The sequence below is a fragment of the Manis javanica genome, chromosome 12, assembly GCF_040802235.1.
Source record: "Manis javanica isolate MJ-LG chromosome 12, MJ_LKY, whole genome shotgun sequence".
In the NCBI taxonomy this organism is placed as follows: domain Eukaryota; kingdom Metazoa; phylum Chordata; class Mammalia; order Pholidota; family Manidae; genus Manis; species Manis javanica.
The window spans coordinates 65,911-92,681 of NC_133167.1; the positions used below are offsets into that span (position 1 = coordinate 65,911).

Consider the following 26,771-nt stretch of genomic DNA (forward strand, 5'->3'; position numbering starts at 1 on the left):
AGGAATGTAAAATGGTGCAGCTGCTGTGGAAGACAGTACGGCGATTCCTCAAAACACTGAACATACAATTACCATCATCACCCAGCAATGAGACTTCTGGGTACATGTCCAAAAGAACTGGAAGCGGGATCTCAGAGACATCTGTACAGCCGTGTTCACTGCAGCACTATTCACAGTGGTGGCCAAGCCGTGGAAGCAACACAAGTGTCCACTGGCAAATGGGCAAAGGAAACACGGTCCAACCACAGTGGAACACTGTTCAGCCTTAAAGAAAGAAATCCCATCACATGTCACAACATGAGGACATGATGCTGAGTGTAACAAGCTGGACACAGAGAGACAAGTCCTGTATGATTTCATTCATAGGGGATACCTGCCATCATCAAAATCATGGAAACAAAAGCAGGGGCAGGTTGCCAGGGTCTGGGGAGGGGAGTGGGGAGCAGTTCCATGGGGCCAGAGTTCAGCTCTACTAGATGACAATGTTCTGGAGATCTGTTCCCCAACAGTAGGATAGTGTCAATGGTCCTAAAATGTGCTTAAATACTGCTGGGAGGGTACATTTTGTTTTATGCTTTTTACTACAATTAAAAATACTCTTTCTTTATGGCCAAGTTCACATTGTACTTTCTCTTCCTAGTAAATGTGGAAACAAACCTTACTGTAACGTGGCTTTACTGTCTGGGGCAGAAGCTCTAAGGCTTTCAGAGGAAAGGGCTGTGGATTTTGCTAAATGCCAGCACCTGGAGAGGGGAGAGCAGGACACATGGAAGGTGTACCTGGAGAGAGTATCTTTGCCAGGAGCCCACTGTCATGTGTGATCCAGCCCCAAATGAAGGCAAATGCAGGAGAGGGGCTTGACTGAGTCAGAGGGTACCCGACCTGCAAGAGATGCTAAAAACCATGAAATGAACCAGCTGCTTGACATGGGTGACCCCCACCAGGCTCTGATGAGTCTGCAATGGCCCCAACTCGCACAGAGGTGTAAAAAGGGCCCAGAGGTCTTCTCACTGTTCACACCAGAGCTGCTCCCCAAATCAAGGCCTCAGACCTGGGACAGAGGGACAACGCAGGGATGTGGGGCTGCAGATGGGGACTGGAGTGGGACACATGCCTCCTCAACCCCAGGTCCGGCAACCAGGGGGATTAAAGCCTGACCAAAAAACAAAAGCCATATTCCCCAAACGAGCTGCTGAGGCACATGAACCCCCCATGAAAATACAGCCCATGAGCACAGGGCCCCATGAGCAGAGGGTCCCCCATGAGAACAGAGGCCCATGGGCAGGACTCCCCATGAGCACAGGACCCCCATGGGCACAGGGGGAATGGAGGGTGAAGGGAGGGAAGGGGGAGGGGAGGGCAGAGAGGGGAGGGAAAGGGGACTGGGTGGGGTGAAGGTGGGAGTTGATGGGCCTAAGTGGAGGGGGCAGAGAAGCAGATGGCGGTGGGGCAGGAGTGGTTGACCTCGGCCAACCCCAGAACTCCTGCAGCCACAGTGAGACAAGGCCCCAGAGAGGTGTGGAGACCTCAACTCACTGGCAACCCCAAAGACCTGTCTGGTCTGGGGGGGCTCAGCAGGCATGGGGGGCACAGTGACAGGGCTAGTTGCCCCATGGACATCCCAGGAAGCAGACTGGGAGGAGGCGGGAAACAGGCAGCCTGGTTCCTGGTGCCCTGGGTCGGTGTGCTCCTGCCCTGAGAATCCACGCCCACCCACTGTGAGGCCACCACCAGGGCAGGCCCAGGGCCACTCAGCACTAGGAGGGCCGGGACACCTGAGGAAAGGCCTGGCCACGAGGGGTCCGTCCTGCTCAGACATTCCTCCTAAAACATTCCTTGTATTTTCAAGATTTAAAGCAATTTTCTAGTTTCTCCTTTTCACAGAAAACAAAGATTCTGAATGTGGTTTCATCATGAATAATTCATAAACTTAAATACATTCACTAAAAAATAAAAAAAGGAAAAGTAGATATTTATTGAGAGGGAAAGGAGAACCATCTCCCACATTAGAGCTCTGGTGTTGAATGTTCAGTGCGATTTGATATATTTTAATTGCTGTTACTCTAACACCCTTACCTTTGAAAATTCTTCGGGTGTGCTTCCCTGTTCTACCTCAATTAGCTGATAAATCACACAAACCAATAACCAAGGGCCTTGGTTATTGTAGGAGTGAAGCCTTTAAAATGGTATCATTCTTCTGATACTGCTTTTGTGTGTGACACTTTTACTAAGAAAAAAGTCATTATGCGTGTGCCTTGCACATTTATGTGAAATATAGTTGACATTGCTGGTCTTATTTATTCTTATTGAAAAGGAAAAAAGACATTATTGTAGCTTCGGCTCACTTTGAGAGTATCTGTCCACTTTTTCTCAAAATACTTCCTCATACTGTGGCCACCTCTGCCTGTATCAGAATCATCTTGATTAAATGCTTCACAGTTGTCAAAAACAAGCCTGACATCGACAGCAAAGGCTTCCAGGTTTGGATACCTGAAAGAAAACACATGATTTAGAGGTTCTTTTGTAGCGTGGCTTTGTTTTGTAAACACATGAAATGATAATAAAAGGTAAAATAAAAAGTAAAACTGAAAAGGTAAAAGAAAAAAAAGATAATTGCATTTAAGCAGAAATAAAACACCTTATATCCTCTTACAAATGGAACATTTTAAAACTTTCATGTGTTCTGGACTATAAAGGATATAGACAGGTTAAATGGAAAAAAATAGATTTCTCAGAAGATCAAGATATATTTCAACTAACTAGCATTTCTTCCCCCATCCAATTTCTGGTTTGACTTGAATCACAATTCCATCCCAGGACTCATCCCACTTGACTAGTTTAACTTTTCTGACCAATTGTAACACTTGTAGTACCCTATGACCCACATTCAAAACAACTGTTTCATTAGAAATAATGTCAATGCCTCCTATGCACGATATACATTACAGCTGCCCTGGAGCCTTCACATACATCCCAGGACATGCCACTCAATGTTAAATCTTCCCCATTTCCTCTTTCTCTTCTCTTTTCAACCGTGCTCTTTTCTCAAGCAATGGATTATGATGAACCCAACAAAACAGCACGTGTTATCCCTTCACAGAGAAACACTACAAGGATCTGCCCTTCCATTGGAAGCGCTGTGGTGTCTGTGCTTTTTTGGGGCGATAAACCTGATTCTCTTTCTCTGTAAGAGCAGAGAAGACAGAATGGTGAATGCCACCTGCCTAAGTTTTTGGTATAAAAGGACTGCCTTGTTTCAAGCCAACTCAGTACATTTTGAAGGAGGGCTTTTGGATATCCAAACTTAAATTAATTCTAATATATGATGTATAAGCTGAACACTAATTTACCTTTTAGAAATACCTATGAAGTACACACTGGAGCTCTGAGACCTGGTAAAAGTGGAACTATTTCTTTCATCAAATACCTTGTATACTCTTTTTCACTCTCTCATTATGACATATGCAATAATAAGAGAATTAAGTCACTACTTACGTAACCTCACCCATTTTCCTATTCTTCTGGGAATTATTATTTTTATTCAGATGACATTCACATAACAAAAGTGGCCATTTTAAGGTACATAATTCAGTGGCACTTTGCATATTCCACACATTCTACTACCACCACCTCTATGTAGTTTCAAAACATTGTCATTACCCTAAAGTGAAACCTCATACCCAACCCATTAAACAGTTACTCTCCATTCCTCCCTATCCCAGTCCCTGGAAACAACTAATCTGTTTTTCTGTCTCTGTGGATTAACTTATTCCAAGTATTTCATAAAAATAGAATCATACAACATATGAGAATAGTTTTTATAAAATATTTTAATGTTACTTTGAGAAATATTTCGCTCTTTAGACTCTTCCTTACTACAAGAAAAGGTTAATGATTAATGCCAGGGAGAGCGGAATCCAGGAAAAAATTCTCGGTGAGATTCTAGGTGCGGTGAGTGCAGTGCTCACATCTCTGCCGTCCCTTCACAGGACAGGGCAGCTGACAGAACCCAGACTCTTTAAACTAGGCACCTCCTCCCCTGTTCTATAAATTTCTGATATAAATATTTGAAATATTGTTGTGAGTTTTGTTTCCAGCTCATTAGTTTGGGCTTAATCGAACAACTTGAAGGTAGAGGAGCTTGAATCCACTGAATTTTGCCTCCGACACAGCTGGCGTCATGAACAGGATCATACAGAACTGCTCCCCTCCACCTGCCTCCCTCTGCTATGTTCCTCCTCCATTCATCAGGACTCATTCTCAAAAGGGAGCTCCAATTTTTGTTAATGTCTAAGCTCTGTTTTAATGTTTGAACCTGTGTGTTTTGGGGATTTTGAGGCTGAAGTTCATCCAGGAACTGGAGAATCGCAGAAGATAAAGTCAAGAGTTGCAAACACTATTTTTTGGAAAACTTTAAGGAGAACGGGTATTATGTCTTCTCTGTGTGTCTGATAAAATTCCGAGGTAAATCCGTCCGGCCCGGGGGTTTTGTTCTTGGGTAGTTTTTTGATTACCATTTCAATTTCTTTGCTCGTAATTGGTTTGTTTAACTTTTGTGTTTCTTCCTTGGTCAGTCTTGGAAGGTTGTGTTTTTCTAGAAGTTGTCCATTTCTTCTAGGTTTTCCAGCTTGTTGTGTTTTTCTAGAAGTTGTCCATTTCTTCTAGGTTTTCCAGCTTGTTGGCATATAGGTTTTCATAGTAGTCTTTAATAATTCTTTGTATTTCAGTGGAGTCTGTCGTGATTTTTCCATTCTCATATCTGATTCTGCTGATTTGTGTTGATTCTGAAGGGCCCCCACCCATAAGATGGTGAACTTCCGGCTTCTCTTCGGGGAGGGGGGGAGGGTCCTCAGTTCCCGCCGGCACCACCTGAAGCCCAATCACCTCTCGCCCCCCTCCCAATCCCAGCACCTAGCCAATAGCCACCAGCCCCGTAGAAGTAACACCACAATCACCTCATGCCCCTTCCTATATAACCCAGCACCTTTCCCTAATAAAGTGGAATTCTCTGGTGAGTTGCTGCTGTGTCGCTCCTTCCTTTCACTGGTGCCAAAACCCGGGAGATGGGACAGGACACCCCAACTGGGCCCTGTCTTCCCCCCCGACACCAGCAGCAGCTTGCCCTTGCCCTCTTTTTCCGGTGCTGGCTCCTCACACTCACCACTCCTCTCTGGCCTTTGGGTAAGTTTTCCCCCGAAGCTGGCCGCTCTTCCCCGAGCTATCGCAGCGCCATTGACCATGATCGTCCGGAAAGGCCCTGAAGCTCGGGGACGAGGAGGGAACTCTCCCCGCCTCAGGCCTTTACGGCTGCGGTGGACCCTCAGGCCCCTCTCCTCCAACCGCCATAAACGAGGTGACTCCTTTGCGGATGAGAACGCTCACTTTTCCGCCTCCTCCTTCCATTCCTTCTGCCGAAAATTCCTAGTACTAGGTCCCCGTTGACTCCGGCACTCTGCCTTCTTAGGAAGTCTGGGTGACGACCCACACTTCCTAAGAAACTCCAACTCGTATACGAGTTTCCGCAGACCACCAAGGATCATCGGGGACGCCCTTTGTCTCCCTGCAGTCTGCCCCCAGTCCGAGGATCTCCAATCGTCTTCCCATGTCTCCTTCTCTGTCCTTTAGCCTTGGAAGCCTCCTCATCCCTCCCTGAAACTTCACCTCTTGAATGCCTGCTCAAGCATCTGGCTACCCTCTCCCTGACGCCTGATATAAAACCAAAACTTCTCCGTAAATACTGCTCCCAAGACTGGCCGACATACCCCCTAGACAATCACAACCAATGGCCCGCAGGGGGAACTCTTGATCCTAACATCACTCGTGATCTCTTTAACTACTGCCAGCGCCTGAAAAAATGGAAGGAGATTCCCTATATTGAAGCTTTCTGCCTCCTCCCCCCGCCCCCTCGCCGCTGCCGCCTCCTCCTCCCCACCCCGCCTCCCACCAAGTTCTCATAGCCTGCAAGCCGTCTCTCCTGGCAGAAGCCTCCCGCCCACCCCTCCCCCTTCCTCCACCACCACCACCAAGCCTCCCGGTCACTCCCTTCCCCTTCTCCTACAACAGCCCTTCTCCCTTCCTCCCCTCCTCCGCCTTCGTCCCCCTCACCTGCCCCTCCCCCATGGATTGAGCCTAAGCCTTTCAGCCCCCCTTTAACTAGGTCCCCGGGGGCCTCCTCCATCTTTGCCCTCATCACCTGTTTCTCCCCCACAGACTGAGCCAGAACCCTTCAGTACCCCCCCTCAGACTTGGTCCTGAGGGCCTCCCAAAATTATCGCCCCCCCCTCCAGGAGGTAGCAGTATCCAAAGGCATCGTGCACGTTCACGTCCCTTTCTCCTTAAGAGATTTAGCCCAACTTGAGAAACGCCTAGGCTCCTTTTCCACTGATCCCACGACATGTATCAGGGAGTTTCAATGGACCCTCCAGTCATACAGCCTCACACATCATCACATTTTCATGCTCCTGGCCAATACCCTCCTCCCTGAAGAGCTTAGACGAGTTTGGGACTTTGGCCAAATGCACGCTACCGAAACCCACAGGACTGACCCCACCTATCCCCCTGGCCCCACTGCTGTCCATGAACAAGACCCACACTGGGATTATATCACCGCCGTGGGTCTCCGCTCTCGAGATATTTTCGCCTCCTGCCTAATAGCAGGTCTGAAAAAGGCAGCTCGTAAAGTAGTCAATTTTCAAAAGCTCCAAGACATAATTCAAAGGAGGGAGGAAACTCCATCTGAGTTTAGACTCACTCAAGCCCTATTACAGTATACCAGCCTGGACCCAGAAATGCCTGTCGGAAGACATGTCCTTATGACATACTTCCTAGCTTAAAGCTACCCCAACATTAAAGCTGAACTCAAAAAGTTAGAACAGGGCCCCACTACCCCACAGACTGAGATCCTAACAGTGGCCTTTAAAGTCTTCCATAACCGGGAGGAGGAGAAAGAACGCCGTAAACAAAAGGCTGATCAGGCCAATTTCCAAATGTTGGCCCAGCTGATAAAACCACAACCTGGGCACCCCTCTACAAACAAGCGCCCCCCAGGAGCTTGTTTCAAGTGCGGACAAGAACAACATTGGTCAAGGGCATGCCCCTCCCCGAGATCTCCTACCACCCTATGCCCCAGATGCCACAAAAAGGGCCACTGGGGGTCTGATTGCCCAGTCACCCAAAGGGGAGGCTGGACAAACAACCCCCATCCTAAGCCCGCCATAGTGGGGATGGCAGAAGAAGATTGACGGAGCCCAGGGGCTTCTCACCCGACCATTTCCATCACCAAACAGGAGTCCAGGGTTACTTTAATAGTAGACGGTCACCCCATCTCCTTCCTCCTAGATACAGGAGCCACCTTCTAGTCTTGCGAGAATACCGGGGCCCTACCACACCTGCCATTACTCCTATAGTCGGGGTAGGAGGTAAACAGATTTTCCCATTAAACCCCCCCCCCACCTTTTATGCACAATCCAAGACAATCCCATACCTTTCTCCCACTCCTTCCTGGTTATGCCCCAGTGTCCCATCCCTTCACTAGGACGGGACATCCTTTCCCTCCTCCACGTTTCCATAACTATATCCACTCCCACAGCCCCCAGTACTCCCTTTCTGATGGCCCTCATAGCCGATGACCGCCCTCTACCCAATGAAAGCTCTGGTTCCACCCTCATACACCCTGTAAATCCCAAAGTTTGGGACATTACCAGCCCCTCCGTGGCTCTATGTCCTCCTGCCTCTATCAAATGACGTGACCCCTCTCAGTATATCTGTCAGGCCCAATACCCCCTAACCACTTCAGCCCTCATAGGCCTCCAACCCATCATTCAAGATCTCAAACAAAAATTACCTCAGACCCACTCACTCCTCATCTAACACCCCCATATTAGCTTTAAAAAAACCAACGGATATTCCCGCCTTGTCCAAGACCTTCGCCTCATCAACATGGCCGTCATCCCTATCCATCCCTTAGTTCCAAATCCATACACCCTTTTATCGCAGATCCCTGCCTAGGCCTCCCACTTCTCAGTACTAGATCTCAAGGATGCATTTTTTTCTATCCCTCTGGACCCCTCCTCCCAAGATTTTTTCACCTTCACCTGGACGGACCCATACACAAGACATTCTGAACAACTCACTTAGACAGTTTTGCCACAAGGCTTCCGAGATAGTCCCCATATTTTTGGACAGGTTCTGTCTCAGGACCTCAAACAGTTTCATCATGATCACTCCGAGTCCACCTTATTACAATACATGGACGATCTTCTACTCTGCAGTCCCTCGTGGGAACAGTCTCAACTTGACACTGCCTCCCTATTTAACCTTCTAGTTTCCATAGTTTACCAGGTATCCCCCATCAAAGCTCAAATCTCTTCCCCTTCTGTCACTTACCTCGGATTCCTTCTATCTCAACAAAGAAAGTCCATTACCTTAGAGAGAAAACGGCTCCTCTCTGACCTGCCCGTTCCCAAAAACCAAGACAGAAATCCTTTCCTTTCTAGGCCTGGCTAGGTATTTTAGAGCGTGGATCCCTAACTTCTCCCTGTTGGCAAGACCCCTATACGACCTCAGCAATGGCCCCCCTGAAGAACCATTATCATCCTCACCCCGACACCCCTTCATTAAGCTCCGTCAAGCCCTTGTGGAAGCCCCAGCTCTCCATCTTCCTGATTTGTCGAAGCCCTTCTCATTATACATTCATGAGAGGTCCAGTCAAGCTCTAGGAGTCCTAGGTCAATATTATGGCCCATCCTTTGCCCCAGTAGCTTATCTCTCCAAGCAATTAGACCCCACAGTTTGGGGATGGGCCCCCTGCTACGGGCATTAGCCGCTGGGCAGCTCTTGCAGAAAGAAGCTCATAAACTAACATTCAGGGCGCCCCTTACCATTCTGTCCCCACCTCACCTAAAGGACCTCTTAACCTACAAGTTTACAGACTCTCCATACCTCCAGACTCCTGACCTTACTGTCCTCTTACCTCCAAAATCCCGTTCACCCCCTTTGCCATCAATACCCGAATCATGACTTTTTCCTCCTTTACTGCTCCCCCGCTCTTTTTTTCCTCATTTCTATTGTCTTCCCCGCCACCCCAGCCTCCTTTGTATGGCGATTCAGTCAGACAGACTTACACACAGCATCAAACAAAAATTACTGCCCTCATTGCCACATCAGACTGCCCTCTGAAAGGCTGCTCCGAGCCTTTATACCTCCACTTTCCTCCCTCCACCGAAGTGTTCACTAGCAGCTACCTTTATTCTCCCTTCCTCTGCTTCCTCTATGACCAAAAACAAGCCTATTGCAGGCGATGGCCAGACACCTACGGGGGATGTCCCTACTGGTCTTGCCTCATTCACTACATGAGTAACTCCCAGTACCCACAGTATTACTCCTCCAACCGTTTCATAAAATATCCCAACAGCTTATTGTCCTAATCAATCCCAGATCCCTGAGACTCTCGATGGGCCGCCGGAGTCACAGCCTCAGTTTACTACGGGCGGTCCTTGACCCCCCACGGTACCCTTCATATCTCTTAAGAGTACGTTCCCTCTCATTCCCAGATCTCTCAAGTTGCATCAGATATCGGACATTCTGAAATAGTCATTATCCAAACTCTTGACAGCGCCTCTTCATCATCTTATTCCTCCTACTCTTGGTTACAGCTCATTCAAGACACCACCATCTTTCTCAACCACACCCTCAACACCGCCAATTGTTTCTTGTGCGTATCACTACAGCGCCCACTGTTGGCCGTTGTGCCCCTTAATATTTCCAACTACTCCTTCCAAGCAGAAGGACAACCCCTCCGCCCCCTGGCAGACATACCCCTATGGGAACCAGAATACGCAGATAATCCCACCATCTACCACTGTGTAAGCCCAACTCCACCCCCCCCTCCAGCGCACTTCACTGCCTCTCTATCTACACCCCTACCTCCGGCTCTAAGACTTTTACACAACCGGGACACTTCTTTTGGTGTAATGGCAGTCTTTTCAACTCACTGCCTCCCAACTCCAGCACACCCTGCATTCTCGCCACCCTAATCCCACAGCTTACACTTTACAGCATGGCAGAATTCCTTGAGCTCCAACCTCCCTTGCCCTTGCGCACAAGAAGGGCTGCTTTCCTTCCCATTATGGTCAGTATTTCCCTAGCCACCTCAGCCATTGGAGCAGGATTTTCAGCGGGAGCCTTGAGTCACTCTCTATGGGCAATTAGAGATCTCAACGCCAAACTTGAGGGGGCCCTGACATCCACCGCCGATTCCCTAGCCTCTCTCCAAAGACAGGTCACTTTGCTAGCCAAGGTCACCCTTCAAAACCGGCGGGCCTTAGATCTGCGTAAAGCCGAAAAGGGCAGGCGGCACCTGCGTCTTCCTTCGAGAAGAGTGCTGCTATTACATCAACGAATCCGGCATTGTAGAAACTGACATTACCAAACTCACCAACCTTAACTCCAGCCTCCACTCTGCTTCCAATTCCAACCCATTCTCTTCAATACTAACAAACCCCCTCCTTACCTGGCTCTGGCCCATTGCAGGCCCCATAATAATCATTCTTCTCGCCTGTCTCTTCTTACCCTGTATAATAAAGTTCATCAAATCCCAAGTTGGAAAAATCTCTAATCAAACTTTCAACCAGCTTTTACTCAGAAACTACCAGCTTTTAGCCACAGAAGATCCCTCACCCTCATGTAACCTCCTCACCACACACTGAGATGGACCCCTCTCTCCACTGGAAATTGTTCCTGGAAACAATGGCTGCAGAAGCCTGGCTTCTGGCACCTTTATCCTCTTGGCACCATTAGAGTCAACAAGTCCTCGACCTATGGTTACAGGGAACCTTCATTGATTTCCAACCTGAAGAAGTCCACATCTACTCGTCCTTAGTGTGTGGAGTCCTATCAACCCTTTCCTCCCAGTCCTCAAGCCCTCACTCCCTTCTCCGCTCCCATTCAGCAGGAAGCAGTCAGGGAGAAAGCAACGTCCACAACCCCATAGAGGAGAAAGGGGGGAATGAAGGGCCCCCACCCATAAGATAACAAACTCACCCCTCGCCTCCCCTAATCCCAGCACCTAGCCAATAGCCACCAGCCCCGTAGAAGTGACACCTCAATCAGCTCATGCCCCTTCCTATATAACCCAGCACCTTTCCCTAATAAAGCGGAATTCTCCGGTGAATTGCTGCTGTGTGTTGCTCCTTTCCTTTTACCCTCCTCCTATCAGCAGTGACGCCGATGTCCCTCAAACATGGTGGTGAGCAAAGCACCAAGTTTACTTTTCTGTCTACAACAGGCCCAGAGGAAGGATACTTGTGGTCTTCAGGGACACTTAGTCAGCGAATGCGGCTAAATACAGACAGCAAGTGAGGAGGAGGTAAAAGAGGACAGAGGACAGAGATATGGGTTGAAGTCGTGCACCACCATTTACTGGTTTTGATGGCTGACACGACCTGCAAGTGCCTCAGTGAACCCAGTGCTCTCTCTACGGCCTAGTTACCTTGCAAGATTTTTGGAAGCATAATGTAGGGAAGTGACATATAAGCTATGTTGTTAACTGTTCTGTACATAAGGATAGATGGGCAGACAAAAAGATGATGACAGATAGATGCATAGATGGATGGATGGATGGATAGATGATAGACAGATAGATGATAGACAGATAGATAGAAGGATAGATGATATAAAGATGACAGATGATTAAATAGATAATAGATGATAGATAGATAGACAGATATAGATACATATCGATTAAAACAAAGCTATTGCTCATAACCAGGAGAGCAATGATAAAAGCACAGAGTGAAACTACAAACAAAAAGGAAGAATGAAATCCAGTTTAAAAAGTACAATAAGCAGCCATAAGAAAACAAATCCTACCATTTGCAACAACATGGATAGAGCTACAGAGTATTATGCTCAGTGAAATAAGCCAGGTGGAGAAAGACAAGTACCAAATGATTTCACTTATATGTGGAGCATAAGAACAAAAGAAAACTGAAGGAACAAAACAGCAGCAGACTCACAGAACCCAAGAATGGACTAACAGTTACCAAAGGGAAAAGGACTGGGGAGGGTGGGTGGCAAGGGAGGGATAAGGGCGGGGAAAAAGAAAGGGGGCATTACGATTACCATGTGTAATGTGTGTGGTGGGGGGCATGGGGAGGCCTGTACAACACAAAGACAAGTAGTGAATCTACAGCATCTTACTACGCTGATGGACAGCGACTGTAACGGGGTTTGTGGGGGGGACTTGGTGAAGGGGGAAGCCCAGTACATGTAATTGTAGATTAATGATAACAAAAAAAAATTTTTTAAGTGCAATAAGGACACAGCTCTCAATTATCAGAATAAAAGGACAGGCTTTAAATGCTCCAATCAAAAGACACAGGGTTAAAAGAAGGGATGAAAACTCAAGACCACCTACGTGTTCCCTTACAGGAGAGTCACTTGAGATCCAAGGACACAGACAAACTACAAGCCGAAGGGGTGGGCGCAGGTACCCTACACAAGTGAAACTAAAAAAAAAAAAAAAAAAGATGGGTTGATGGGATTAAAGACAGCAGCTCACGTGACAGGCGAGGCAGAAACCTCCTCCCAAGACCACATACATACGTACAATATGGAAATGTAACAACTACACCAAATCCTGGAAGAGCAGCAGGGAAGAAGGCTGCTGCGGCGGGCTATCTGTCACCTCAAGGAGAAGGGTGACATACCAAAGCCATGATCCAGAGGTGTAGGGGCCCGGCCTATGGCCGAGGCTGAGCCCCACTCTAGCTGGACAACGCCCTAAAGATGGCGCCTGCTTCCTAGACACCACCCTTCCTGGCCCTACAGCTCAGCGCATAAGGAAGTCTCCATGATTGGCTTGTCCCCATTTCCATGCTTGTGCTCATAGCATGCTTTTCACATGTTTCCAATAAGACTGAACCTGGCACGTGATCAGTCAGCTGATTGGTTGGGATATGCTATATAAGCTGCTGCCCTGGAGGAAGTGGGTGTGGTTGTTGTTTTTTTGCTTTTGCCTTTCCCTAGATGGATCCTCGGAGGCCCATAATAAAGATTCCTAACGAACCAGGCCTTCGGTGATCGTTATCCTGCCGTCGCCCTAGGTGGCGGGACGCGATACAGAGGGACCCCAAAGCCCTTCCCACACCCAAGCTCATGGGGGGGAGGACAAGAAATGGAACCGAGGAGGGGGGTGGAGGCCTAGGACTGCCGAACACCCAGCCCTGGAGATGTGCTCTGGGAGCACAAACCTACCGTACACATGGTGCGCTCTGGAGGATCGGTGGGGTCGGAAAGTGAAGGCAGGCAGAAGACTTCGAGAGACTTGAGATTCCAGCCACTTGTGGGACAACACAGGGATCCACATCCGGCCACTGTTGGACAAAAGGAAGGGGGGCATTCTGAGAGACTTCCTAACAGCGAGAGAGCTGCTAAAGGGACAAGGCTTCCACAGAGCTTGCCACTCAGGAGAAAGGACAGGTGCGCCAAACTGCCTGGATGCACTCTGCCCAGCAGGCAGGGGAACTTTTAGGAGCTCCGGGTGCTCCAACCCCCCATCTGGCCTTGCAGCTCTGAAGCCCCCTGCCATGCTGTGACTGATACACAGCCTGCCTCCCCGCCAGCACCGGCTTACAAACCAGCAGCTCCCACCATCACGCCAGGCCAGCAAGAGGACGGCCCCACCTACGGCAGCTTCTCCCTGTGTGCTCCGCAAACTGGCCCTGGCAGTGGAGACGGGCACTGCGGCCAGGAAGCAGGAAAGACCTCAATCCTCCAGGCGGGGGAGGGCACCAGCGCTGATCCCCCTGTGACCCCTGCCATCCCAAGGGCAGAGCAGCTCCAGAGAGTAAAGCTGCTGGGAGCTAGAGGGCACCACCTACAAATATGAAATGTCAAAGGAACCTAGTAACTGGACTCAAATCAATCTTCCTGAAAGAGATCTCAAAATAAATATCAGGAACATGCTCATGGAGCTACAGAAAAAACTTGCCCATCTCTTGAGCACAATTCTCTCTCTCTCTACCAGGAGCACTGCTGAGGCTCTGTTCTGAGAGAGATACTGGGACAGCCCAGCAGGAATGGCAGAGCTCTCAGGTCCACCCTGGCTGGTGCCAGGACAGTCCCACACGGGCTCTGAATGAACTGCAAAAGGGGGACGCCGCACGTCTAACTCCACAGGAAAGACAATAGTGCCGCATGCTAGCCTTCCCATTAATGGCTAGTGGCTACGTAGCTCCACCAATACCAGGTGACGTCAACACCCCGGGCTTTATCTCCTTGGCAACCTTTTTCCCTATGACCCTTGAAAGCAGCACATGGAAAGATACCACCCACCAGTCTCCACACCATCTCACTTCTCAGCTTAGGCTCGATGTTCCCGTATCACATCTTCTCCTCTTCATTCCAGTTTCCTCCGTTGGTTGGTGTTCTGGAAAAAAAAAATTAGTCAGAATTGGAATGAAATGGCCTGGGGTGTAAGATTCTGTTTGAACACCATTAGTAGAAGAAAACCACATCCTATGGATGGGAGAATATATTCATAGATGACATATCCGATAAGGGGTTGCCATCCAAAATATGTATTAAGAGCTCACGCACTTCAACACACAAAAAGCAAATAATCCAATTACAAAATGGGCAGAGGATCTGAACAGACACTTCTCCAAAGAAGCCTGTGGCCGACAGGCAAATGGAAAGATCCTCCACATCGCTAATCATCTGAGAACTGCATATTAAAACCACAATGAGTTATCACCTCACACCAGTTAGGATGGCCAACATTCAAAAGACCAGCAACAACAGATGTTGGCAAGGGTGTGGAGAAAAGGGAACCCTCCTACACTGCTGATGGGAATGCCAAATAGTTCAACCATTGTGGAAAGCAGTATGGAGGTTCCCCAGAAAACCAAAAAACAGAAATACCATTTGACCCAGGAATTCCTCTCCTAGGAATTTACTCTTAAGAATGCAGGAGCCCAGTTTGAAAGAGACATATGTACCCCTATGTTTATCAAGAAATGGAAGCAACTTAAGTGTCCATCAGTAGATGAATGGATAAAAAGGTGGTACATATACACAATCTAGTATCATTCAGCCATAAGAAGAAAACAAATCCTACCATTTGCAACAACATGGATGGAGCTAGAGGGTGTTATGCTCAGTGAAATAAGCCAGGTGGAGAAAGACAAGTATTGAATGATTTTACTCCTCTGTGGAGTATAAGAACAAAGCAAAAACGGAAGGAACAAAACAGCAGCAGACTCACAGAACCCAAGAATGGACTAACAGTTACCAAAGGGAAAGGACTGGGGAAGATGGGTGGGAAGGGAGGGAGAAGGGGGAAAAGGGGGCATTATGATTAGCACATATAATGTGTGTGTGTGTTGGGTGTGTGGTGGCAGCACAGGGAAGGCAGTACAACACAGAGAAGACAAGTGGTGATTCTACAGCATCTTACTACACTGATGGACAGTGACTGTAATGGGATATGGGGTGGGGACTTGATAATGGGGGGGGGAGTCTAGTGGTTACCACAGGGTTGCTCAGGTAATTGTACACTAATGGTAACAACAAAAAAAACTCAGAAGCTATCACCTCACACCAATCAGAATGCCTAGTACCCAAAAAACAAGAAATAACAAGCGTTTATGAGGATGTGGACAAAAGGGAACAGTCATGCACTGTTGGTGACCATGTAAATTGGTGCAGCTACTATGGAAAACAGTGTGGAGGTTCCTAAAAATATTAATAGCGGTATGATATGACCCAGCGTTGTTTTTCATACACAGCAGTGTAACTCCTTTCAGGATACCGGACCTGTTTCCAATGCATACAACACCAAGCAATTCTTAAACACCAGCAGGGTGTCTGAGAACTCAATTCTGAGGCTATCTGCCTGGAGACAACACCAGATTCCACAGGGTAAGGTTTCTATCCTCAAGACTGCCCTCCACCCCAGCTCCAGAGCCTGGTTGCAAGCCCCATGCAATTACCCAGTGCTTCCCACCTGCAGGCTAAGATTGGGGGTTCCAACAACCTCCCCCTTATGTCTGCCCAAGTTTCTAGGGTGCCTCAGAAGCTCAGGAGAACACTCACGTTTACTAATTTAACAAAGAGTACCATAAAGGACACAACATCCGGATGAACACACACATATGGCAAGGTCCCAAATAAAAGAGCTTCTATCCTCCTGGGGTGCTTGAGGCCTGGCATGGTGGCATGTGCAGGCGACCTGGTTCCCCTAGCATGGAAGCTCTGACAGAGAAACAGGAGATGAGAGAAAGAGATGTGCTCTTCTCATAGGGTTTTGTGAGGGCTTCACTCAAGAGCCATGACTGACTAAATCACTGGCCATTATTGATTCAACCTCCAGCCCTCATCCCTTTCCTCTTCCCTGGGGGCTGAGGACTGAGAGCTCCCATCCTCTAATCACAAGCGTGGTGCCAGCCTCTACCCTGGGATAGGGCCCCAAAGCCTCTGCATTAACCTAACAAGACACCCATTGGACAGTTATGGCCCAGAAGGATTTTCAGGAACTGTGGATGAGGAGCAAAAATACCTAGGAAATGTATTTTGGTTGTCTGAATTACCAAATATTTCCTTCATCAACCATTATATCACAACAGGTGTCCCCACATACCCAAAATGCCTGCAGGAGGAGGCACAGAGCTCCCCACTTCCACCATAATTTCCTTCCTACTCGTGACATTGATCTGCACCAAAGACGATCCCTTTCAGGAGGATACAGTCAAGGCTTCCGGCATAATGCCAAGGCTGAGGAGGCCCTCCTCCCCAGGGACATGGGGCAGAGAGATGGGAGAAATGGCTTCAGGAGTCTGTTTTCCTGTAAGCCGCTCTCCACTCCCCCAGCCTCAGCTGTCACTTCACCACCCAGCCTGACACACAGGGGCCTGCGAAGAACAAAATCCTGGAGTCCGAGCAGCTGAACAGCTGTCGTGTGCGCTCAGCTTTGCAATGCGAGGGGTTCCACTCCTCTCAGGGTTCAGATTGGAAAAACCCGACAGGGAAGAGGAAGTGGCCCAGCAACTCCCCATTGCCATGTCGAACAGGGCAGTACAAGCTCCACTTCCGCCGGAGATGCTTCCTGGCTGTCTGAGCACTTGCAAGGCAGCACGATAGGGTGTAGTTAAGGGGGAAATTTTCCAAATCTATAATTTTAATTTCCTGAGTATGAGTAGACTTTCTGCTGCTATGACTACACTGGAGCACAAAGAATGTCTAAGCAGCAGGTTCCACTTCTGAGTGACAGCACCCACGTTAACCATTCACTGCTGCCTCTGGTGACCAAGATGAGAACTAGCTGGATGTTACTAGGAAGTTTTGACTGTCAAACAAAAGTCCAAGTTTTTGAGACACCTTCTCAATCCACTCTCTGCATTCGCAGTGAGACAGAGCAGAGAAATGGGACGAGGGTCATGCCACTGTGAAATATACCCAGCCTAGAAAAATCCCACTTTATACTTTAACTTCATCTACATGCTGTTCTGCTTCTTCCAGCCCCCCTATCAATTAAGGAACCTTGTAACCAGGATGGGAGATAGACCCCCAAAGTGTAAGTGAACCTAGGGGGATAAAAAAATGCTGAGATCTGGATCAAGACAGTCCCCTGAATAACCCTACTCTGAAGACAAAACTTCAAAGGAATTAGGAATCACCTGTATGCAGCATGCCTTACACCCACAGCTACCCAAAAGGCCCTTAACTGCGCCTCCTCTCTCAGGTCACCTGCACTCCCGTCTGGGTGTGTACTGTCTGACAGTAAATGAACCTTCTTGTTGCACAAGCCAACTGGACTTGTCTTATCAACTCTTTACCCTAATCAAGACAAAAGCCCTGTGACCTCAACCTCCAGAGGTAAACATCTCTGTCACTTTGCTACTTTATTCAGCTTTCTAGTTTTACAAGCCTTTTCTCTCTCCCTGTTTTACTTAAGGCCAGTGGGGAAGGAGTAGTTCTTAGAACATAATCTCACTCCATTCAGGGCTCCATGGCTCCCCAAATTCTGGAATTGTAGGGATATAATTCTCACGCTGTGCAGATCAAGTGGACATCAGATGCAAGGTGATGGCATCTATCATCATTACCACAGCCATAGCCATAAAACTGGGAATAGCCCCATTCCACTTCTGAGTTCCAGAAGTAGCACAAGGAACCCTGCTGTCATAGGGCATACTACTATTAACTGGACAAAAAAATCACACCCATCTCAGTTCTATGTCAAATTTCACCCACAGTTAACATAAACTTGATGATACCTAGAGCAACACTCTCAATTTTAATTGGAGCAGGTCTAAACCAAACACAATTACAAAAAATTATAGCTTACTCCCCAATTGCCCACATAGGTTGAAAGACAGCATATAATCCAACTATTATTATTCTAAATCTCCTAATTTATATTATAATGACCCTATCAATATTCATAATGCTAGTATACAACTCAACAACAACAACCTTATCTTTGTCTCACCTATCAAACAAGACACTGCTAATTACAACCATTATGCTCACAATCCTAACTATACTTGGAGGCCTTCCACCATTAGCCAGATTTTTACCTAAATGACATTCAAGAACTTAGCAGAAACAAAATAATATTACCAATAATAGCAGTGATAGCTCTACTAAACTTATTTTTATATGCACTGACTTATTCCACAACACTAACAATATTCCCAATAACCAACAACATAAAAATGACAATTTGAAACTACAAAACACATAAAATTTGCCCCACCCATAATTATTCTATCCACAATAATACTTCCACTAATTCCAACCATATCAATTCTAAACTAGAAATTTAGGTTACACAGACCAAGACCCTTCAAAGCTCTAGGCAAGTATAAAACACTTAATTTCTGATCCTAAGGACTGTAAGACTCTATCCTACATCACGTGACTACAAATCAAACACTTTTATTAAGCTGAATCCTCACTAGATTGACAGGATACAAACCCGTGAAACTTTAGTTAACAGCTAAAAACCCTAATCAGCTGGCTTCAATCTACTTCTCCTGCCATAAAAGAAAAAAAAAGGTGGCAGGAGAAGTCCCAGAAGAACTGAAGCTGCTTCTCTGAATTTGCAGTTCAGTATTAAAACACCTCAGGACTTGGCAAGAAGAGGACTTTACCTCTATCATTAGATTTACAGCCTAGTACTTATTCAGCCGTCTTACCCATGTTCATCAGTCATTGATGATTTTCAACTAATCACAAAGACATCAGCACATTATACCTTTTTTGGCGCTTGAGCTGTAATGGTGGGACCTGCTCTAAGCCTCCTTATGGTGCTGAACTAGGCCAGCCTGGGACCCTCTTAGGTGGTGATCACATCTATCATGTAAGTGTAACAGCACACTTTTTAATAATTTTCTTTATGGTGACAGCATTATAATTGGGGGGCTTTGGAAACTGACTAGTGCCTTTAATAATTAGTGCCCCAGACATAGCATTTCCCCATATAAATAACACAAGCTTTTGAATCCTTCCTCCCTCCTTTCTTCTTCTCCTAGCATCCTCTACAGTCAAAACAGGAGCTGGAATGGGTTTAACCATATAAATTACTTAGCAGGTAATTTAGCACATGGAAGGGCCTCAGTGGATTTAACTATTTTTTCTCCTCACTTGGCAGGTGTCTTATCAATTATAGGGGCTATTAACTTCATCACAACTATTAACAACATAAAACTTCCCACTATAAGCCAATATCAAACTTCACTATTTTTGTGATCAGTTCTAGGAGTTGCAGCCATACTCCTACTACTGTCTCTACCCTGTTCTAGCTAATGGCATTACTATGCTTTTAACAGATCACAACCTAAATACATTTTTTGATTGTGCTGGGGGAGGGGATCCAATTTTATATTAAAACTTATTCTGATTTCTGGTCACCCCGAAGTATTTATTTTAATCCTTCCTGGCTTTGGAATCATCTCTCATATTGTAACCTACTATTCTGGGAAAAAAGAACCTTTTGGGTACATGGGCATAGTCTAGGCAATAATGTCAATTAGCTTTCTAGGCTTCCTTATATGAACATATGTATTTACAGTAGGCATAGACATTGATACACAAGCCTGTTTTACATCCGCCACTATAATTACTTCAATTCCAACAGGTGTGAAAGCATTCAGTTGATTAGCAACTCTGCACAGCAGAAATGTAAAATGATCCCCGGCCATAGAATGGGCCCTGAGCTTTATTTTCTTGTTTACAGTAGGGGGCTTAACTGGTATTGTACTACTTAATTCATCATTAGATATTGTTCTTCATGATACTATGTAGTAGAGCCCATTTTATTATGTGGTCTCCACAGGTGCAGTTTTTGCTATTATGGGGGGGATTTGTACATTGATTTCCTCTATTTTCAGGATATACCCTCAACCCTACATGAGCAAAGATTCACTTTACAATTATATTTGTGGGTGTTAATATAATTTTTCCCTCAACAATTTCTCAGATTTTCAGGAATACCACAACCCAATGTAATCTGGGTAACATTATTCAGATTACCCAGATGCTTACGTAACATGAAATACTGTGTCGTCCATAGGATCCTTTATTTCACTAAGTGCCATTATAATTTTTATAATCTGAGCTTTTGCTTTGCTTCTAAATGAGGTGCACATAGAACTAATACTGACCTTGAATGATTACACAGCTGCTCCCCACCTAAATATACTTTTGAGGAGCCTGCCTTTGTAAACTTAAGCAAACAAGGAAGGAATCAAACACCCAAAAGATGGTTTCAAACCAGTATCATAACCTCTTTCTCAATTATTGAAGTATTAGTAAAATTTGCATAACTTTATCAAAGTTAAATTATAGGTCTTAAGTCCTTTATACTTCCATGGCATGCCCCTTTCAACTCAGGCTAAGGCCTTGGGAGCCACAAGCCTAGAGGGAGAATGAACTCGATGCTACCTGACATTTACCCCAGGAAACTGACCCTCTGGCTGGGCTTCACGGGTATCAGGGTCTGTAAGTAACACCAAGGAGAGGAGGGCCAGGGGTTTATGTGTGCTGCAGGCCTTCTCATCTTCTCTGTCCCAACGCTACCCTCTGTTTTGATGGCACCATGGAACAAAATGTTAAATCCTATACTGTACTTCATTATTTATTAATTTTCTAATAGCATGTACCAGATTGAGTTGCATCAGCAAGCAGGAATGACCGCTTCACTAAGTAGCCTGCCTAGATGGCTGCAAGACAGAAACTACCCATTCCTACACCCACAGATGCATGTATATTAGAGCAGCCCGAGTTCACCTCCACAGAGTGCCAGAATACACGGTGTGTTTCTCCAACACCGACCCTTGTCAAAGGACAATTTTTGCTCTTAAGAAACTTTGCACCAAAATACATACAGTAAAATGCACAAATCAAAAAGTTCAATGAATTCTGACATAGGTACACATATCAATATCGCCTAGATCAAGATATCAAATAATCTCATTTTCTCACCCCTCACCTACTTCAAAGACATTTTTGCCAAGGAGGCATACAGATGCTCAGTATCACTCACCATCAGGGAAATGCAAGACTAAGCCCTATGAGATGTCACATCCCATCAGTCAGAATGTCCAAAATACAAGAGACAAAAAAAAATAACAGGTGTTGGCAAGGATGTGGAGACAACGGAATGCTGGTGGGACAATGGCTCCAAGTTGATGCAGCCACTGAGGAAAGCAGGAGGGAGGTTTCTCAGAGAACAGCTGTGCTCTCTCTGTCATGCTTTGGGATGAGGAAGGGCACTGAATGGTGGCTTTCTAAAGATGCTAAAAGGAATTACCTACCTGCCTCATGTGACCCTGGTGGTAGGGAACAGCAGATGTTTGCAGAAACGGATCAAGTAGAACTTTCATGAATTGACTTCAGAGAGATGAAGTTGTTCCCTGTGGAGACCTTATAGGAAAAACAAAAATGTCAGTAAGAGGGTGAACCTGACCCACTGGGCTTCCCCACTAAGAAGGGACAGTCCATTAGCAGATGGCTGTTTGGAAGCAGAGAGAGTGGGTCACAGGGAAAGCCCTAATTTGCAGGCAACCTGCCAGGTGGAAGGGGGTGGGGAAGGATGCTCTCACCTATGACTATGCATGCTCCAGGGGCCTCCATGCTGAGACCAATCTCCCCAGCAGCCGGCCCCAGTCTCCCCACCTGACTTCTCTACTAGGGAGTTATGGAAAGCCATCTGCCTTCCTTAAGCTCTCCTAGTGCACAGGCACCCAGACACAAACACTGTCCCAGGCCGCACAGTGCTCTAACACACACATACCACCACATGTGCAAGAGCTACCACACGCACACACACATGAAGGAGGGCAGCTGACACCACAGCGACACACTCACCAGTGGGCCAAGCCGCCACCACGCAGCCGCAGGGACCTTAACACACTCCTTGGACTCCCACGCTGACCCGTTTGGAAGCACAGGAGGCCCCCCCACCCCCACCCCCAAGGATGCACCCTTGCAGCAGCCATGCCCGCGTGCCCACCGACCGGACATCCGAACCATTAACCGCAGTCAGAGAAGCTCACGGGCCTGGGGAGCTCCCGGCTGAACAGTCACCTTCCTGGCTGGGTAGGTGCGTGCGCTGCCCATGGCTTTCCATTGCCCACCCATAGCTTTCCACTTTTCTCCCGAGGCCCATGCAACACCCCCAAACTCCCTGATAAAAAAGCCAACATGGGGGCGGCTACTTACTATTCCCTGAGCCTGCTGCAAGGCGGCGAGGCCTGTGTGGGAACCAGGGAACAGGGTCCCTGGCAAGGGGGTCCCTGTTGGTGGTGGTATAGGACCTAACATTCAGTGAAGACAGCAGGTTAGCCTGAGCACAGCCATCTTAAGAAACCCAGAGGCCATTTTCTGAATATGTTCAGAAAGCCCTTGAAAAACAAGGGGAAAAACAAGTTAATCATGAACACCAGGTGGTGGGCAGCTACGGCCTTCAGACAGCTAACCTTGGTCAGTTAGTCATACATACCAAGTTTATCTTGCTGAAACACTGTATGGCTGAGGGTGTTCTTATCTCGTGAAACCCCCGGGATGTGGCGCCAACCGAAGATTTATGCGTCCTTGGAAAAAAAACCCTGTTACGTGCTTGTAGAACAATACTGTCTTTTTAGAAAATGCTATAAAAACCTCCGGCTTTGACTGCTTGGGGTCCTTGTTGAGACCCGCTGCGTCGGGCTAACACTTGGACCCCAGCTAGCTGGTTCCTGAATAAATTCCTCTTGCTTGTTGCATCAAGAGACGCCTTTCGTGAGTGATTTGGGGCGGTGTCCTCCTCTGGGAGAATCCAACAGTGGTACGAGTCTGAGGGCATCTGGCAGCGGAGGGCCATGAGTGTCGTCGGCGAAGGCAGCGACTTCGGCGTTGGCGGAAGAAGGCATTGGAGGGCAGTGGTGGCGGCAGGCATCGGGCAGGTGTCAGCAGGAGGCATCAGCGGGCAGGGACGGGAGAGAGGTGGGCTCAAGAACGAGTGGCTGCGCTTTGGAGGAGGAAAGCAGCGTCAGAGGCCTTTGGCTTTGCTTGGTGGGGTGAACATGCTGGGCGTCGGCTGTGGGCAGACTCCGTCCCTTGACGCTGCTGCCCCTCCACTCCTGGAACTGACACCAACCTACATAGCTAGCCGCTGCCAACTGTTGCTCACCACATCCAGTTGCCGCCCCCAACCGACGCCATCGCCAGCCATGGACGCTGCCCTCCCACTAACAATGCCGCCACCGCCTTTCCCTAGCCTCTGGCTGCACACCTGCCGACAGCAGCTTCAGAGGTCCGCCTTGGGCACAGACACCCGCGCCTCATGCCGCTGCGGACACCACGGCCCATCATGGAGCGCAGCCTGGCCACGCTGCTGCCCACTTCAGACCCCGCTCCCCACAGACCCCGCTCCCCGCCGCCCTCCACTGCCTCTGCCGCCTCTCACGGTGCACCTGCAGACGGTGGGTTGGACTCCGCCCCCGGCCACAGACCCCGCCGCCGAGGCGCCCCAGCCGCAGCTCCCCGCAGTAGACTCCTTCCCTGCCCGATCCCTCCCCGAGCCAACGCCACCTGCCCCCTGGGGGGTGCCTGCTTACGGTGAGCTGCTCCTGAGAGGACAGGCCTGTGAGAGGAAGAGGGCGCAGGGCCCCTGGCGAGGTGAGCCCCTGGAGCCGGCCGCTGTTGGAGAGCTCGGGCAAGCAGCACAGGGCTTTGGCGGGCAACGGCGACATCAGCACGAGGAGGCTTTGGCGGCGGCGGGGCAGCAGCCAGCGGGGACGGTGTGAGCGGGAGGCACAGGCACCGAAGTACGCGGCGCTGGCCCGCGGGACAAGCGTGCGCAGCATTGGTTGCGGGCGAACCCCGCCCCCCTCCCGCGCTGCCCCCAACCCCCCAACGACGGAGCACGCGCACATCAATACCACACTCCCTTTTCTGTGCAGCATCCATGTAAAATAAAAGACGGTAATCACAGAACCCAAGAATGAAATAACACTTGCCAAAGGGAAAGGGACTGGGGAGGATGGGTGGGAAGCGAGGGATAAAGGGTATTACTGTTAGCAGACAAAATGTAGGTGGGGCGCGGGGAGGGTTGTGCAACACAGAGAAGACAAGTGGTGATTTTACAGCATCTTACTATGCTGATGGGACAGTGACCAATGAGGTATGTGGTTGGGGGGAGGCTTGGTGAAGGGGTGAGTCTAGTAAACATAATGTTCCTCATGTAACTATAGATTAATGATACATACATACATAAAGACTGTAGTATGAAAACTGGTTTTGCACACAGGAGGTGGCTCAGTCCTGGGACTGACACACACGCGGGTTGCCCTAGCAGGAGGCACCTGTAAAGACAGCACCCGGCCTTCCAAACCCTGATGCGCGACCCCTCTGAGCGCTGCTCAGCCCCCACCCCACTTACCCACCTCCCCCACCTCCTCCACCCCTCCGGACGGTTCTCCCAAGGTGGGCTGAGGTATTGTCTGTTTGCTAAAGAGTAAGTTAAGAATCTTACTTCCTAACGTCCTGGGTGTTAAAATGCAATCTTATCTTTAAGATGGGATCCTTCCTTCCTTTTACTATATTGTTCGTGGCTGGGCTCACTTGCCATATTAATTGCCCAGGTTATACATTACTTGATTAGGGGCTGGAGGAGGAAAAGCAGCATCTGGTCAAACTTAAAGATAAACTGGGCCTTTTAAGCAGGCTAAATTTTACAATAGCCTCATTTAATTGACACAACGAAGACACGGGCTCTGCTGAGGTATTTTCTTATCTGGGGGATGTTTAAACATTCCAGGCCAGGTTACTCCTGGCTTTTCTAACTAATCTTTACTGAAGAATGCTTATACTCCCACTTTGATATTCTACTTCAGAGAATTAACGGGACTATGACTTTGCTTGTTTAATACGGAGTTTTGGCAGGGGTCTTTTTCCAGAGGCCCTCACCCTACTCTGACTACAGCCACGGTCCCTGTCTCAGAATCTCTGTGGCTAGTCATAAATTACTCAGCTGAGGATTACAAACCGAAAAGACAGAAAGATGAATTTCTAAATACAAGAAAATGCACTGTCAGTTCCCAGATCAAAGTAAAGAAACTTCATTCCCAAGTAAAAAATACGAGAAGTACCTCATGAAAAAAATATTTGATTTCAAAGGCGCTGCCTCCTGGCGGCCTCGGGGTACCCCCTCCGCCTCGCCGCGGGTCACACTTGAACTGAATTCAGCTCGGCCGGCCCTCGCCCTCGAGGCCACCGCAGAAAAAAAATACACGTACGGCACAACGCCCACCGGCCCCTCCGCCTGCGGCCCCGGCCAGAGCGGCGGCGGTAGCAGGTCGGCGGCGCGGCCCCGGGCCAGCAGGACGCACGCCGCGGGGCGGAGAGCAACCGCCCTCACCACCCGGGCCCGGACGGAGGAGCCGTGGCTCCGGCGGGCCCCTCCCCCCTGCCCCGGGGAACTTCGCCGGCCGTTCGGACACCTGCCCCGGGCGCACCTGCTCGGCTCCCTCCCTTTCCGGGCGGCCCCTCAGGCTCCGCCGACTCCCGGCCCCGGGCCGGGCCCCGCGAACCCACCACCCGCGTCGGCCGCTTCCCGACCCCACGAGCCACGCGCTGCCCGCCGAGCCACTGGCACGGCCGCCCCCTCGTCCGGCCGCCCCGCGCCCTCAGGCAGGGGCAGGGGTCCCCGCGCCCGGTCCGGGTCCCGCCGCGCCCCGCGGCCACGTACCTTCCAGCCCGCAGAGCCGTCGCTGTCGCCTTCAGCCCTGAAGCGGGGCCCGCTCTGGACCCTCCACCGCAGATCTGCGGGAGCGGGAGCCGCTTCTCGGCCGAGGTCTCGTAAGTCCGGCCGGGCCAGCGGCTCCAAGTCCGCGCCTATCGCCGCCCGCCGCCCTCCGCGGGAGAGCCGAAAATGGGCGAGTGCGGCGCCGGGAGCCCAGCGGGCGCCAAGAGGCAATCCGAGGCCGGGGGACGAGGTCGGTGCCGCCCCCACATACGCGCCGGGAGGACGGCGCAGCTAAGCAAGCGCGGGCCCAGAACTTCACGGTTCATCAACATTTGGTCTCCGCGGGGTCCCCTGAGCGGATAGGACTGCGGGCCAGACGCGCCCGGACAACCGAAGCACGAAGGGGGCCGCTAGCGTTGTCTTCCCAGGAGGCGCTCGCGATGCTACTGACTTGAATATGGCGGGCGGCGGCGCCTGCTGCTAATACGCAGCCGCCCAACTTACGTAAACTGCGCGCGCGCCCAATGGCTGTCCGCCCCCG

The 26,771-nt window shown here is 49.0% G+C and overlaps 1 long non-coding RNA gene across 9 annotated transcripts; it reads right to left on the reverse strand.

The window, feature by feature from the left end:
* Positions 1–1,951: 1,951 nt before the first annotated feature.
* LOC118970798 (uncharacterized) lies at positions 1,952–26,719 on the reverse strand. Of its 9 annotated transcripts, none has more exons than XR_012123339.1 (9): positions 26,234–26,717; positions 25,635–25,748; positions 24,753–24,848; positions 24,102–24,321; positions 22,726–23,512; positions 21,819–21,927; positions 14,355–14,428; positions 13,255–13,373; positions 1,952–2,490 (listed from the first exon to the last, which is right to left on the reverse strand). It is a non-coding gene; the product is annotated as an uncharacterized lncRNA (long non-coding RNA). The 9 variants fall into 9 exon arrangements; XR_012123337.1 differs by having other exon boundaries at positions 22,726–22,820; positions 23,006–23,512; positions 24,102–24,848; XR_012123336.1 differs by having other exon boundaries at positions 22,726–22,907; positions 23,006–23,512; positions 24,102–24,848.
* Positions 26,720–26,771: the final 52 nt, after the last annotated feature.